Genomic DNA, 10,950 nt, shown 5'->3' with positions numbered 1-10,950 from the left:
GGAGCTGGGACAAAGCCCAGCAGAAGGCTTTCAGAATACTTCAACAGTATCAAGCAGCAGGTCCACATGAATGCTTGGAAGCACCTTTATTCCCTAAACCCTTCTTCCTTTGAGCCCTGAACAAAGGCAGGGAAGCGGATCCAGGAATAAACACCTGAAGATGAAACCTCAGAGTGAAGTGGAAAAGTGTTTAACTCTTGGAGACACAATTGTAGCCACAATTTCTGCTACTCTTGAGCTCTGAGCAGTGCATTTCAATAGGATCTGGCTCTCTCCATGGAGCTGCTGGACAGGGACAGTCAGGGTAGCTTTGGGATTCATCCTCACCTTTGCTTACGGAATCCCTGGTGGTGCCAGCGCCACCCCAGCTGCATTTCTGCCATTCTGACCCTGTCCCCTGTGCTTCCCCATGTGTTGCAGACAAGCCACTACCTCAGAGTGCCCCCGGAGGCATCATCGGGATCGTGGGAGGCGTCATCGCCGCCGTCTTCATCATCGGCGTGGCCGTCACCGTCATCATCGTCTACAGGCGGCAGCAGAAGAGCCGCTCCGACACCGACAACGACCTGTGAGTAGCACCAGCACTGCCCAGCCAGGCTGCAGCTGCCCTGGGCACAGGGGACAGCTCCTCCTGCCCTTCCTCTACCTCCACAAGGGGAAAATTTGGTGGGAAAATGTTTTCTTGTTGGTTCTCTCTCGTTCCTCTGTGGCGGTGTTCACAGGGGTTCGAGGATGAGGGAAGAGACGAGGATCTGACTCCATGTTTCAGAAGGCTTGATTTATTATTTTATGATATATATTACATTAAAACAATATTAAAAGAATAGAAGAAAGGATTTCATCTCAGAAGGCTATGCTAAAAATAGAAAGAAATTAATAACAAAGGTTTGTGGCTCAGACAGAGAATCAGAGCCAGCTGACTGTGATTGGCCATTAATTAGAAACAACCACATAAGACCAATCACAGATGCACCTGTTGCATTCCTCAGCAGCAGATAACCATTGTTTACATTTTGTTCCCGAGGCCTCCCAGCTTCTCAGGAGGAAAAATCCCAAGGAAAGGATTTTCATAAAAAGATGTCTGCGACACCTGAGCATCTCTGAATGCATCCCAAAGAGTCTGGGAAGGGTTCACATCCACCAGCACTGCAGTTTGGGACCTGTGGGTGACATAAACTCTGCCAACAGCAGGGACAGAGGCCACCAGAGGGGCTCCTCTTTGGAACTGGGCTTTGCCCTGCCCACACGGGGCAGCAGAGATGCCAGGCAGGGAATGCAGTGGTGTGGAGGTCACTGTGCAGCAGGAACCTCTCCAGGAGCATTCAGCCTGGGCTCTGCTGAACAGCTCTGTACTGCACCAGCTCTTCATCCCCTCCTTCCCTCCCTCCCTTCCCAGGGAGAGTAAAGGAGGCACGCAAAGCCCAGCACCCAGAGCTTTTATGCTCCCCCAGCCCCCAGCTCATTGTTGTTCCACCTTGGGCACATTTTGTGCTCCATTTAATCCCATTTGAGAGAGGGCACTGGAGGATAGCAGGAGAGGCAGGGGAGAGGAGCGGGGGAAGCGGCAGGAGAGGCAGAGAGGCACACAAACAACAAAAACCAGCACCACAAGGTGAAATTGCATCAACAGCAGCGGGCCTGTGATCGAGATGCATTCTGACAATCCACTTCCCACAATGGCCCTCCACCAGGCTCAGGGAAGAGCCACTTTAGCTGAGAATAGAAACACAGCCGTGCCCGGCTCTGCCGAGGTGCTGCCTCTATTGTGGAGGCTGATCCCGAAGGTAATGGCGTTTCTTTTGTGCAGAGCCATGAAGTCAATGTTTTACAGAGCCCCGGGGACCTGCTCTGCCCTCCGTGCCACCAGCGCATTCCAGTCCCACGCTGGGATCCAAGGGAAGGCGCCCATCTCCATCGGATCTGGTGGAGTCTGCACGGAGAGGAGCAAGGGGGGCAGCCAGCTAATTAGTGGATCAGAGTTTTAATAAGTTTTGTAAAAGGATTAGACACATCTGTGCATGTGAACAGAATGTGCAGAGACAGTCTCCAGGCTGGGATTATCATGGCTGCCAATCCCTGTGCTCTGGGGTAGGAGCTGATCCTTGGTGAGAGTTGGGGATAAATGTCCCTGCCTGGCAGGGCAGGTCCATGAGGAGGCTTCAAACTCCTCCTGGGGAGCTGTGGCTGCAAACAGGGCTGTTTATTGCAGACAGGAACCATTCCCAGAGAGATGCCAGGCTGGGGTTGGCATTACCTGTGACGGTGTTCACAGGGGTTTTTGGATTGGGGAAGAAATGAGGATCTGACTCCATGTTTCAGAAGGCTGGTTTATTATTTTATGATATATATTACATTAAAACTATACTGAAAGAATAGAAGAAAGGCTTTCATCAGAAGTCTAGCTAAGAATACAATAGAAAGGAATGATAACAAAGATTTGTGGCTCAGACAGAGAGCCGAGCTATCTGTGCTGTGATTGGCCATTAATTAGAAACAACCACATGAGACCAATCACAGATGCACCTGTTGCATTCCACAGCAACAGATAATCAATGTTTACATTTGTTCCTGAGGTCTCTCAGCTTCCCAGGAGGAAGAAATCCTAAGGAAAGGATTTTCCATAAAAGATGTCTGTGACAATTACCTTGTTATCACTTTCTGGTACCTCACAGCCATGTCACAAACACCTCCCAAGGGATTTGCAGTCATTCCTGAGCAGGTATCCCACTGCACCCTCAGGATCTGCACTCTGACACTGGGATTTGCCTGGAATAAGGACACAATGCTAGGAGGGAGTTTATTTTCCATTAACAATTCTAATTGGGGTGAGGCAAAGGGCACGGGGGAGTTCCTGAGGATAATCTGTGTGATTGTATTGGCAGTTTGGTGACAAACACAATCAAACCCTTGGGCACATCAAAGCAGCAGAACCTTTTCTCCTGCCTTCTGCTCAGCAGCCTCCTCTTTCCCTGCAGGATTGACCTCCCTCCATCCCACAAACCTGCCCCTCCACCAAAGAGGAAACAGGACATGAAAAGCCACCTGACTCCAGAAGATATCCAGGTAAAAACCTGCAAATTCCTGCCTCTGGCATGGAAAACTGATCCCAAGCAGGGCCCACAGGGCCTGGATTTTGGGAAATGGGGGTTGCAAGAGCAAAGATGTTCCTGGATTGAGTTTGAGGGGCAGAAAGTGAGGAATTTTCAAGGCCAGGTTGGATGGGGCTCTGGGAAACTTGGTCTAGTGGGAGGTTTGAACTAAATTATTTTTAAGGTCCCTTCCAACCCAAACTGTTCTATGACTCCATGATTCTGTGACTTGTCCCCCAGAATTCCCAGAGTCTAGCATTAATTAAAAGCTGTAATTTGGGTTCTGCTCTGCCTCTTTGGTGCATATTGAAGTCTGAAGGGGTTGGTGTTTTGTTGTAGTGCCACCTGAAGCAGAGCTTGCCGCAAGCTGTGCCACAGGATAATTATCCCTTCTCATCCCTCTCCTGTCCCTTTTACTCCAGGTTGTTCACTTGGACAACATGAAACACGAGGAGGAGATCCAGAAGTTCCCTCTGCAGCCTCCCTACTACGACATGGCAGCCCCCGAGCCCTCTCCCTACAGTGACAAGCTGGTAAGGAGCACAGGGTGACAGTGGCACTGCCTGGCACCTCAGCCCAGCCTCACCTGGCACCCAGGCCCCTGAAACAGCAAAATCCACAGCCTGGGATTATCCCATCCTGGAGGAAAGCAGCCTCCACACTGATCTCAGCTCTAACTCAGCTGTCTGTAGGTCCCACAAATGTGCTTTTATGGGTAAAATGCCCTGCCCACCCCAAATTCTGTACCTGCCACCCCTGGGCACCCCTCAGCTCCTGCTGGGAGCCCCTGTTGGGGTTTGCAGCTGAGGGAAGGAGCAGTGAGAGCTTCACAAAGCAATTATCTGCAGGGCAGAGCGTGCCAGCGTTTGACTCTCACTTGACAACAACAAGTTATTTAAACCTTTTTTTCTTTTTTTTTTTTTTTTTTTTTTTTTTTGCTGGAGTGTGGATTTGTTCAGCCTCAGATGGGGAGATGTTAATGTGAGGCAGCAGCAGCAGGGAGAGATTAAGGGTCAGGAGGAGATGCTGGCAGTCACATGGGAAAGGCTGGTTTGCAAGGAGTGAGGAAATGTTAGATGTGAGGGTGTAGGGAACAGGAAACAGGTAAGATTAGAGTGAGTTTTTGATGAGAAAACACAAAACCATCCTTTCCCTCCCTCACCCCATGGCATGGGGATGCTCTGCTTTTTTATCCATAGCAGACAAATTATCCCAATTTAAATCCTTCAGGTCTGTCTCAAACTCCTCCTCATGAGGAATTCAGAGCACTGCACATCCAGCCTGGTGCTTCAGCAGAGTGAAATCCTGCCTGGAGAAAGGGGTAGAAATATCAGTAATCTTTTATGAACACCGCTAATTACAGCCCAGTCCATCCTGGTGTGGCCCTGCCATGTGCAGACAATGCAAGGACAGGGCTCAGTGACCTTTAGCTGGCACAAGTCTGAAGCCAGGCAGATGCCAAGGGTGCTGGAAATCAAAAGCCACAGTTCTGTGCTGATCCTGTTTACTTCATCCCTAAAGGAAAACTTCCCCTTGGAGCCCTCCCTCAGCCCTGGGGCTGCTCCCCAGCTCTTTCTGCTCCTTGCTGAGTTTTAAATGAAACACAGGATGCTGGAGCGAGACCGCGGCTCGGAAAGCGTCTGAAAGCTGAATTTCAGGCAAGCAGGAGGATGGAGGAGCTCATTTCGGGAAATAACGAGCAGTCAGTTAATTAAGTGGCAGAGTTAGTGATGTGAGATGGGGCCTGATGGGTTGCTGCTCCGTAACCATGGCAACAGAGTTTGCTGCTCTCAGTGCTGGCCGGAGAAGATGCATTTCCATGTCCCACGCCTGGCACCGGCTGCTCCTCACCCATGGAGCTCTCCCTTCCCTTGGCCCACCAAGAACTGGCTCTGCAGCAAGTACGGGGTGTCTGGGGGGCTCCAGCTCTTGGCATGGGGCTGGCACAGCTGTGGCAGCCCCTGGCAGTGCCACCAGGCTCGCCCAGCACGTACCTGCACCGTGCTCTGGCTCCCTGCCCCAGCAGCAGGATGCAGCCTGCTCTCACCCCTTGCTCAATAATGGCTGCATCCTCTGGGCAGGCAGCTGGCTGATGGAGTTTGGGGCTGGCAAGGGACACCAGGGTGTCCTTGGCTGCCAAGGAGTGCTGATTTTGCTGGATTCTGCCCAGATCTCACAGGCAGGACGTGCTGCCTCAGCCAGGCCAGGGCTGGGTTGTGCTGTCCAGCCACGCTTTGCCAAGGAACAAGCTTTGCCTTCCTCCCTGCAGGGGAAAAAAGGGACTTGCATCACTTTTTTTACCCTCAAAGCACTGCAGAAGGCTCTTTTTCATGTCTCAGTGGGATTCTGAGGAGTGGGAAGCCCCAGGGAACAGCAGTGGTGTCCAAAACCACCATGGGATGGAGCAATTCCTGCCCAGTCCTTCACCTGAGGGCTGGCTCAGCTGGAGGATGAGGAGGGAAGCACATCCCTGGTCCTTGCCAGGCTCACTTTGGCACAGCCCTGCTCCCACCTGCTCCAAATGCAGATGCAGTGGCTGCTCTGTGGTTCTGGGATCCCTGAGAGCGAGAGGCACTGCAGAAAGGCAGGATATTCTTGTTCTGCCTGTACCTCATCTGCAGATTTGGCTTGGGAGGGGAGTGAAGGAGATGAGAGTGGAAGGGAGCAGATCCTGCAGGAAAATGGGGCGGGTGCATTCAGCTTTGAATGAATTGTGCAAAACCTCGTAATTTGGGATAAACCAGATTTATCACGAAAGGCACCGCCTGGGGTTGACGATTTCACAGCACTAGAATGGGAGTCAGGGAGTGATTAGAGATGGCAAAGAGTGAGGGAGGGGAGAATGGGAGAAGTGCCAGGAGGGAATAAAAGAGGCAGGTGGAGGAGGAAGCTCCAAGAGGGTGTGCAAGGCCGAGCGTGTGGACGTGTGCTGGCAGGGGACCAGGACACAGGGAGAGGCTGGGGCACGTCTGCAGGCTCAGGATACCTGCAGGAGGGAGCAGAGCCATGAATAAATCTCTGTTTTTAGGGTTCCAGGCTGTGAGGAAGCCAACAGAGAGCTGACAGCCCCAAAATGCCCAAGGAGAGCGGTGTGGGCACTTGAGGCTGCAGGGGTGGGTGTGGGGGCTGCCTGCAGTGCTTTTCTCTGAGCACTTTTGGGGTGACAGTGAGGATATCACCCAAATCACAGTGAGGAGTGTGATTCAGGTGTTCCAGGTGTGTGGGTGAAGGCAGGTGAGCTCTGCCAGTGCTTTTGTGCCAGGTGGATGCTCCATGTGCATGTGTGAGAGGCAGCAGGAGCCTGAGAGGGGTGGAGGCAGAGGCAGTGCAGGAGCAGAGCTGTGATTAGTGTCCGTGTCAGCAGGGCCCATTTGCACAGGTAGAAGGGGAAGTTTCATTGCTGCAGACAGCCAAATAATTTCTCAGGGTTTGCAGGGCAATTACCGGGGTGCCGATGGTGATGATTTACACCCAGCGCTTGCGTGAGGCACTGCTGGGCCTTGTATACAAGGCACATTATTGATATTGTAATAAATTCTGCTCCAAACAGGCAGAAAAGTGCAGGAGCGAGCCCAGGAGTGGGAGAAAGGAAGGGAAATCCATGGAGAAAACACCTCCTGTGAGAAGGAAGCAGAGAGGAGTGAAGAAAGTAGGCAGGGTAGGAACGAGGAGGTAAAACTGAGTCTGGCTTCCTCCAGGAGTAAGGGAGGTGCTGAGACACAAAATTCAGAGGGAAAGAGCTCTGCAAGGCCTAGATTTAGGTCTGAGGCTGGATTTGGCATTGCTAATTTTCCTAAATGTCCAAGCTCTGGGTCCAGACACGAAGCAGAGGCTCCACAGGATGTGCAGCTTTGATGCCAACAACTCGCCACTGCCATCTGGCCACCAAGGGCAGGACAGAGGTGACCTGCAGCCCTCTGCTCCTGCAGCCCCGGCTTTGCTGAGCGCTGGGAATGCTGCTGAAGCCCCATTCCCCTCCATTCCCCCCATCCCCGTGGCTGAGGGGCAGAGCGGGGAGCCAGGCCCTGGCACAGGCCGAGATAATCACGGAGTGAACAGCCCCTTCCAGCAACAGGCACTCAACCAGCTCATTACAGGGCTATAAACTCCTAAAAACGGCTCAGCCACAGCTGCTCGGTGGCTGAGGACACTTCCAAACGGAGAGGAGAGGAACACTTTCAAATTAAACACCTTTTGCACCACTGCCATGCGGTGCAGCCATTTTGGAAAGGGGAGAGAGAGACTGGAAAGCTGTTTTGTTTGGAAGAGACACCTCTCTCCTCTCAGAGAGGCTCAGCAGCTGCCTGGCTAATGCTGGCACTGCAGCCAGCCCCAAAAGGGAGGATTAAAGAAACTCCATGGGGCAAGAAGCCAGGATCCCCCCTCACACCATGGCTGCTGGCACCAAGGCTCCTCCTGGTGATCCTTTTTCCCCTTGAGCCACAAGCTCTGGGCTATCCTGCCTCCCAGGCTTCTCCCATTATTATTATCTGCATGAAAGATGCCTGGCTAGGAATGATCAGACAAATTGGATAATATTCCATTCATGCAGTCCTTGCTGATAAGCCTGCTTAGTGAAGGAATACCCATAAATATTTCCATGCCAAAGGAGGATGCTTTGAGCATCTCTTAGACCGTGTTAGGATGACAAACTCGTGCTGCAGAGGTAATCTGCAGTGCCAAGCTGTGCAGCCAAGCCTTGTGTTAAACGAGGCTCCTCAGCACTCCACATTTCCCACATTTAGGCAGAACAACACTGACATTCCCCTGTGGCCATGCCTTTGGAGTTTGGGCTTTAAAGCCACTCCCTCTGGGCAGCTCCTTCCCAAAACCCCACATTTCAAACCAAGGAATTTCAGTCATGTTCCCCAAACCTGATTTTGCAGTGAATCCCAAACTCTGGGGTTCAAACAGCTCAGGTGCATTGTGAGGTTTGGACTCACTGACCCAGCCCCAGCTACGGACAATGCTGGTGCCAGCGGGGTCCAGTGGAAGATCAGAGCAGTGAGAGGGTGCTGGGAGCAGCCCCAGGGAAAGGGGCAGTGGCTGGGAGTGCTGCCAGCCAGGGCTGGGTCACTCAGCTCTGCTTTTGGGAGAGCAGCACCTTGGTGACTTTTGCTTTGATTTGGGATTTTACCTGACTGATTATTCATTACCTCCCTACCTCCTTCTTTTTAACTGTTTTTTCTTACTCCCCCCCTGTTTTCTTACTCCTCCCCTCCCTCCTCACCCTTTTTCTTCTTTCTTCTCCCTTCACCCCCTCCGTGTCCTGTCTCACCCCTCACCATCTGCACGGCCCCTCTGCCCTCACTCCCCTCCTGCCCCCCACTCCTCCCTCGTGTCCCCCCACTGCCTTGCTGCTCTCTTCTCTCCAGAACCCTGGCAACAAGGACTGTGATGTCCAGTATGCAGAGCTGGACACGTCGGCTCTGGCTGTGTCACCCAGCCCTCGGAGCTCCATCCATGCAGGAGGAGACCTAGTCGAGTATGCAACCATCCAGCCCAACCTTCGCTAGCGCATGTCACTCTAGGCCCTTTCCCCTCAGATTCTGGCCTCAAGGTACTCGCCACAACACTCTGCCTCCCTCACTGCACCCCTCAAATCCCCCCATCCCTGCATTCCTCCCTCCCTCTGGAGCGCTCTGTCTGTCTGTCCTTCCCTGCCTGCTCTCTTTCTGTCTCTCTTTTTTTTATTTTTTGGGGTTGTTGCCCAGAATGCCTTTGCCTTGCCTTGCCTCTCTGCATGCTCTTTTTGCTGTGTTTCCCTTTGCTTCCTGCAGCCAGGCATGTGGGACAGGGGGAGAGGGGTCATGGCTTGGTTTGGCCCCCCCTGCTCCAGGTGGGTTTGAAGTTCCTGCTCTGGCTGAGGGAATTTATGAGGAATCAGAAAGTCAGAGATGCTCAGAGGGCTTTTCGCTCCTTGTTCCCAGGACAAGGGAATGATGGAAAGGAAAATTTTAAAAAAGAAAGGCTTGTGTGCATGTGGAAGTAACTTTAGAGAAGATGGAGCATATGTGAAGGAACAGGGTGGGAGAGGATGTGACAGAATTTGGGAGCACCTAAAGGTTCCCCCAGCTGAAAGACTCCGTGGATAAGGGACAGGCTGAGAGGGACAGTGCATGTGACAGTGACAGGGCTGGCGTGGTGTGGCTGGTGCAGGTGGCAAGTCTGGATGCCTGGGAGAGAGGGAGAGATGATTTTGCTTGGTGTTCTCCTTCTCAGAACAAGGTTACTGACTGAGCCCTGTTCTCTGGACTTTTTCAAGTGTCACCAAACTCTTTCAAGCTCAGGTCCTGTGGCAGGGAGTGATTTGGACTCAGTTGCTTGTTCTGGACCATCTCCAGTAACTATCTGAATGATGATTTTTTTGTGGAAGAAACACTAAAATTGGGGTGACTTCAGCTCTTCCTATATTCCTCTGCCCCATAACCACAGCTTTTTCTCATTTATTAAACACATCAGGTCCCTGAAAGGGAGAGATTTCTCCTTTCCTACATTTGCTGGATGATTCCAAGAGGTTTTGGCCAAGGAAATGCGACTGGTGCCCCTGTCCTTGGCTCCAGCTGTCCCTCACTCCTGAGGTTGTGGTGACTCCAGGCTCTGCCTTGCTCCTTCCCCTTTGTTCTGCTGCCTTTCCAGCAGCAGGAAGGATCTGTGGGTTTGAAGGAAGGGAAAGGAGAGGAGAAAAGGCAGCCAGCAAACAGAGAGGTGCTTTGGAGGCCCTTGAATCCCTCCTGGTCAGCCCAGGTAGATCAGAGGGGGCTCAAGATTAGCAGGAGCTTGGGGCCAGAAAGGGATGGCTTGGAGAAGATAAAGACCATTGGATCATAAGGAAAGGAGAGGAAGGAAGGGCAGGAGGAAAATGGCATTTTTATAAAGCCCTGGACAATCCAGTTCAGGTCCCCCTGAGCTGAGGAGCTCCATGGTGAGGGTGCAGCACCCACTCCTGGGTGCGGGCTGTGCAGGGGCTGCTCCAGTTTGCTCTGTCCCTGTTCTCCCCGGTGTTCCTGTGCTGGAAGCAGCCCTGTAGCTCCCCTGGTGTAGCAAAAGCCCTCCTAGGTGAGTGTCTGCAGCAGCTGGGCCGGAGCAGATCCATAACCTGTCTCTCTTGTGGTGTCTCACCCACTCCTGCTCCCAGAATGAGGATCAAGGTCTTCGTAGACGTAACGAGCGAGAGTGGACAGTAAGTTCTGGATGGGTTTGGTTCTCCCCTTCCCTCTGTCTCCTTGTGGGGATCTGTTTGGCACCTCCAGCCTCTCTGGGATGGGAATTCCAGCCCTCTGGGTGGAAACCAGCCCCTCTCCCTCGTGTCTTCACCTCCCGTCCCCAACAGATTTCTTGGGCTGCTCCCGCTGCTCCAAACAAGGCAAGAGCTCCCTAATCCATCTTGGGAGGTCTCGCCTCGTCCTCCCCAGGGTGGGGAATTTTATTGTCAGCAAAAGGACAGTAATCCTCCAAATCCAAATTTGGAAATCCTCCCAGTCTCTCTGAAGTAAAAATAAAGCCAGTCATATGGTGCTTTGAAGGTGTAATCTCCCTGCTAAGACACACCACAGATCAGGGCAATTTAATTTTTTTTGATGCTTTTTTAATTATTTCCTCCCCCCTTCACCTCCCCACACTCCAGCTCTCTGTTTTGCTTGGGAATTTCTTGTCCCCGTTGCAGCAGGAATTGCTGGAAACCATCAGACTTGGAATCAAGAACACAACAAATCAGTGACCAGGGCTCAGATTCCCATTTCCAAATTGCAGGAGAAATTGCAAAATTGCAAAATTTCCAAATTGTAGGAGAAACAAAGCAAAGAGGCAGCTCCTTATTAGCTTCTCATTTTTAAATGAGGAGATCAGCCCTGCCTTGACT

Source organism: Zonotrichia leucophrys, chromosome 24 (genome assembly GCF_028769735.1).
Source record: "Zonotrichia leucophrys gambelii isolate GWCS_2022_RI chromosome 24, RI_Zleu_2.0, whole genome shotgun sequence".
Classification (NCBI taxonomy): Eukaryota; Metazoa; Chordata; class Aves; order Passeriformes; family Passerellidae; genus Zonotrichia; species Zonotrichia leucophrys.
Note: the sequence above shows the minus strand (reverse complement) of the source record.